This window comes from Myotis yumanensis, unplaced genomic scaffold, assembly GCF_028538775.1.
Source record: "Myotis yumanensis isolate MYYU_CA2020_CCGP unplaced genomic scaffold, mMyoYum1.0.hap1 SCAF_2, whole genome shotgun sequence".
NCBI lineage: Eukaryota > Metazoa > Chordata > Mammalia > Chiroptera > Vespertilionidae > Myotis > Myotis yumanensis.
This window is the reverse complement of record NW_027223753.1, coordinates 71,637,765-71,643,960: the sequence shown is the minus strand read 5'-3', so window position 1 is coordinate 71,643,960 and position 6,196 is coordinate 71,637,765.

The following is a 6,196-nucleotide window of genomic DNA, read 5'->3' as shown; positions in this document are numbered from 1 at the left end:
TGTCAACGTGTATTAAGTTCTTCACAAACACTGCATTATTTTTTTTAAATTAAGTTTGTCATACTGTTATTTGGAGGAAGAGCCTATGTTATAAGTCAGTTTGGGCACTATAGTTAATCAGATATTTTGTTCCTGATACATTGGACAGCAACAGGCTTATTTGAAATGTTTTCTTAGGCTAATTTAAGAAAGACCCTAGATGTACCTCCAGGAGATCTTGGTTAATTATACTGTTTTGTTTTTGTCTTTATTTTTTAAAAATATGTTTTTATTGACTTCAGAGAGGAAAGAAGAGAGAGAGAGAGAGAAGCATCCATGATGAGAGAGAATTGTTGAGCAGCTGCCTCCTGCACACCCTCTACTGGGGATTGGGCCACAACCCAGGCATGTTCCTTGAGCGGAATTGAACCCAGGACCAGTCAGTCCTCAGGCCAAAGTTCTATCCACTCAGCCAAACCAGCTAGGGCTTGTTTTTGTTTTTCATTTAGCATTTTCTCCAGTACACTTGCCGGTTCTTTAATTTCTAAAGTGCAAACTCTGTTCAATGCTACTAAGTGTAACCAAACCAAAAATAAAAAATAAAATAAAATTTTCTTCAAAATAGGCATGCCCGGGTTTTCAGCTAAATTTACAATAATTTATAACATTTGTAATTTGAAGCTTAACATTAAAAAAAAGCAAACGATACTGTCCTTTTTGTTCATTTGTCATTGCTAATATACCAATTGCTAGTTTGTGGTAATATAAATTTAAAAAATAACTTACAGCCCAGCCGGCATGGCTCAGTGGTTGAGCATCTACCTATGAACCAGGAGGTCACGGTTCAATTCCAGATCAGGGCACATGCCTGAGTTGCAGGCTTGATCCCCAGTAGGGGGGTGCAAGAGGCAGCCGGTCAATAATTCTCTCTTATCACTAATATTTCTATCTCTCCCCCTCCCTTCCACTCTGAAATCAATAAAAATATATTTTAAAATAAGTGAATAATAACTTACATCTATTATGTACTTTTTTGTGATTAGCACTGTGCTAAGTATTTTTATTTAAGTACTTAAGTGTTATCTCATTTAATCCTCAGAGCAACCTTACTTGATAGATACTGTTTTAATCTCCATTTTACAGATAAGAAAAATAAAGCTAGGAAAAGCTAAGTAACTTTCCTAAAGTCAATATAGCAGTCAAGCCCTAACCGGTTTGGCTCAGTGGATAGAGCATCAGCCTGCGGACTCAGGGGTCCCAGGTTCAATTCCGGTCAAGGGCATGTACCTTGGTTGCGGGCACATCCCCAGTGGGGAGTGTGCAGGAGGCAGCTGATCGATGTTTCTCTCTCATCGATGTTTCTAACTCTCTTTCCCTCTCCCTTCCTCTCTGTAAAAAATCAATAAAATACATTAAAAAAAAATATATATATATATAGCAGTCAAGTCCGGCTGGTGTGGTTCAGTGGTTGAGAATTGACCCATGAACCAAGAGGTCCCTGGTTTGATTCCCAGTCTGGGCATATGCTAGGGTTGCAGGCTTGATCCCCAGTAGGGGGCATGCAGGAGGCAGCTTATCAATGCTTCTCTCCCACTGATGTTTCTATCTTTCTCACTTCCTCTCTCTCTAAAGATCAATAAAAACATATTTTAAAAAACATAGCTTTCCCCTGCGCGCCCCTCCCCCCGCATGCAGCGCACAATACTAGTAGATTCCTGACATTCCTGTTGTGAGGAGCACATCCCCTGTGCCCATGTGGCTATGGCCATGTGGGCCTCCACACATGAACTATTAGGCTTTAGTTTGGTTGTTAAACTACTTCCGACTGTAACATGGAAAGGAAGCTCTGGACACTGGCCTGCTCCTAGAACCCTAGGTGTACCTTTTCCAGGACTGGCTTCTCCCAATAAACTGGTTCCATTAAAAAAAAAATTACACACACACACACACACACACACACACACACACACACTGAGTGACAAGATTATTATGACCACCTGATGTTTGTAGGCAAATTAGCTATAATTTCGCGCTAAAGTTACGAGGGCCAGACCATTATAAATAGGGAAGCAGGTTGTTTACCACCACAGTAGAAGTGATTTTTTTTCTGAAGATATGGGTAAACAATGAGATTTAACAGCCTTTGAACGTGGGATATTGAAAGGTGATGCGAGGAATCTAATACCATGCCTGATGAATAGCACTCTCCAGTTCTGTGAGATTTGATGGTTGTGGAACCAGCTGCCTGATGGCTCTTTTAACTTCATCCCACAAATGCTCAATTGGATTGAGATCTGGTGATTGTGGGGGCCACCTAAGCAAGGTAAAGTAAAGTCTCTCTCATGTTCTTGAAACCACTCCTGCACAATACGAGCACCTTAGCATGGCTCATTGTCTTGTTGGAAGAAGCCATCTCCATTGGGATACGCCATCAACATGATAGGATGAACTTGATCAGCAACGATACTTAGGTATGTTGTGCTATTCAGACGTTGTTCCACATGAATTAAAGGGCCCAAATCATGCCAGGAAAACATGCCTCAAACCATAACACTGTCCCCACCAGTTTGAAGGGTTGTACTCATGCATGTGGGGTGCATGCTTTCATGCTGTTTCTGCCAAATTCTCACTCTGCCATCTGCATGATGCAACTGGAAATGTGATTCATCGGACTACATGACTTTTTTCCAATGCTCAACTGTCCAATCCTTGTGTTCCTGTGCGAATTGGAGACGTTTTATCTTGGTAACTGCAGACAGCAAAGGTGTTCGAACAGGCCTTCAGCTTCCATATCCCATATGATGCAGTGTATGGCTAATTTGCCTACAAATGTCAGGTGGTCATAATAATCTAGCCACTCAAAAAAAAAATATATATATATATATATAATCTCCCACGTTCAAAGGCTGTTAAATTGCATTGTTTACCCATATCTTCAGAAAAAAATCACTTCTACTGTCATGGTAAACAACCTATTTATAATGGTCTGGCCCTCTAGCAACTTCAGCATGAAATTATAGCTAATTTGCCTACAAATGTCAGGTGGTCATAATAATCTGGCCACTCAGTGTGTGTGTGTGTGTGTGTGTGTGTGTGTGTGTATATATATATACACACACATACATACTAGAGGCCTGATGCACAAAATTTGTGCAAGAGTAGGCCTTTGCAGCCATGGTGACTGCCTGGATCCTTCCCTCGCAGCAGCAGTGGCTGCCTCGATCCTGCGGCTGCAGCCCAGAAGGTTGTCGAGAGGGACATCTGGTCTAATTAGCATATTACGCTTCTATTATTATACTAGAAGCCCGGTGCACAAATTCGTGCACGGGTTAGGGGGGTGGTTTCTCAGCCCAGCCTACACCCTCTTGCAATCCAGGACCCCTTGGAGGATGTCCAACTGCCAGTTTACTGTGGGATTGGGCCTAAACTGGCAGTTGGACATCCCTCTCACAATCTGGGACAACTGGCTCCTAACCACTTGCTTGCCTGCCTGCCTGATCGCCCTTAACCACTCTGCCTGCCTGCCTGATCACCCCTAACCACTCTGCCTGCCTGATCACCCCTAACCACTAGCCTGCTTGTCTGATCACCCCTAACCACTCTGCCTGCCTGCCTGATTGCCCCTAACTGCTTGCCTGCCTGCCTGATCACCCCTAATTCCTCTACCTGCCTGCCTGATCACCCCTAACCACTCGCCTGCCTGTCTGATTGCCCCTAACCACTCTGCCTGCCTGATTACCCATAACCCCTCTTCCTGCCTGCCTGATCGCCCCTAACCACTCGCCTGCCTGATTGCCCCTAACCACTCTGCCTACCTGCCTGATCGCCCCTAACTACTCACCTGCCTGATTGCTCCTAACCACTCTGCATACCTACCTGATTGCCCCTAACCACTCTGCATACTTTCCTGATCGCCCCTAACTACTCTGCCTGCCTGCCTGATCACCTCTAACCACTCTGCCTGCCTGCCTGATTGCCCCTAACCACTCTGCATACCTGCCTAATCACCCCTAACTGCTCACCTGCCTGCCTGATCGCCCCTAACTGCCTCTGCCTTGACCTCCACCCCAGCAGCTTCATCCGGAAGGACGTCTGGAAGTTCATTTGGCTGTCCGGTCTAATTAGCATATTACCCTTTTATTATATATACTAGAAGCCTGGTGCACAAAATTTGTGCACGGAGGGGGTGTGTCTCTCAGCCCAGCCTGTACCCTCTCCAATCTGGGACCCCTCAAGGGATGTCTAAACGGGCAGTTGGACATCCCTCTCACAACCCAGGATTGCTGGCTCCCAACCGCTCACCTGCCTGATTGCCCCTAACCGCTTCTGCCTGCCTGCCTGACTGATCACCCCCTAACCACTCCCCTGCCAGTCTGATCGATGCCTAACTGCTCCCCTGCTGGCCCGATTGCCCTTAACTGCCCTCCCCTGCAGGCCTAGTCCCCTCCAACTACCCTCCCCTGCCAGCCATCTTGTGTCCACATGGGGGTGGCCATCTTGTGAGTTGGAGTGACAGTCAATTTGCATATTACTCTTTTATTAGATAGGATATATATATTCATGATAGTCCAGGTTCTGTTGCAAGGACCAATAACCCCCAAATGGTCATTTCATTTTATGGGTTCATGCTGAGTCTGCAAGAGGATGGATCACACAGTGATCATTAAAAAATCCACTGGGGCTGTTGGGAAGTAGTAGTGAAGGAGGTGCCCTGAAATATAGACTTTTGACAGATGGAGAGAAGGGAAGGTAATATTTGGTGTTCAAAGTAACAATATAAAGTTGTGGAGAGAGAAATTGTTCTAGGAACAGTGAGGAGAGTGCCTTAATTGAAGTAAAGCATTCGTGTTTATAGTAGTGAAAGAGAAGTATGAGAGCCAAATACATGAGGCAGTAGAAGTCATGAGTTAATAGGAGCTGAGAGAGAGGCAGGGAGCAGAGAGAAGGCAGTCGGTTGTAACAAGAGCAATAGTAGCAAAGTGAGAAGCTTTAGGCCTCAAAACATCATATCAGAGAAACTCAACAAAACTGGATCACTAGAGTATTGGTATATTCTGCTTTTGAAAGAAACAACAGGCAACCATGGAACAGTCTCCTGTGCTTCTTTACTTCCTGTGCATCTTCATAATATTCTTCTAAAATTTCCTTTTTTTTTTTGTTTTATACAACTTGAAAGAGCCCAGCTTATTTAAGGGCTTTGGCTTCAGCTCTGTGCCCTCTTGCAGTCCAGGAGCCCTTGGGGGATGTCCAACTGCCATGGAAGTGGGAGAGGCTCCTGCCACCGCTGCTGCAATTGCCAGCTGTGAACCCAGCTTCTGGCTGAGAGGTGCTCCCCTGTGGGAGCGCACTGACCACCAGGCTCCAGCTCCTGTGTTGAGTGGAATCAGCTCGAAACTGGTTCTCCAACATCCCCCAAGGGGGCCCAGATTGCAAGAGGGCACAGGCCACGCTGAGGGACCCCACCAGTGCACAATCAGGGCCGGGAGGGATGTGGGAGGTTGGCCAGCCGGGGAGGAACTGTGGGAGGGCTCCGAGGTGTGTCCAGCCCATCTTGCTCAGTCTCGATCAGCTAGACCCCAGCAGCAAGCTAACCTACTGGTCAGAGCGTCTGCTCCCTGGTGGTCAGTGCACATCATAGCAACTGGTTGACCAGTTCACTGTCTGCCCCTTGGTGGTCAATGCATGTCATAGCGAGCTGTTGAGCGACCTTAGCATATCATTAGCATATTATGCTTTGATTGGTTGAACAGATGACCAGACACTTAGCATATTAGGCTTTTATTATATAGGATTCAATAAAAACTTATTGAGTATATTGTAACAGACACTGCATGTACAAGATAGACATAATTCCTGCTCATGGATCTTTCAATAAAAAGGATCTGTACTGAGCCATAAAATAAAAATAGTAATGTGTAGTCACACATCTACCTTTCTTGTCTTAGCTTATGAACATAACAATGATTGTGAACTGAAGAGGATAGATCAGGAAAGAAAACAATCTGGAATAATCAAAAGTTTTAAGAGAGTTTTGTCTGGTTTTCTTTTTACTTTTTAAAAATATATTTTTATTGATTACAGAGAGGAAGGGAGAATGAGCTGGAGATAGAAAAATCAATGATGAGAGAGAATCATTGATCAGCTGCCTCCCACATGCCCCACACTGGGGATTGAGCCCACAACCTGGGCATGTGCCCTGACCAGGAATTGAACTATG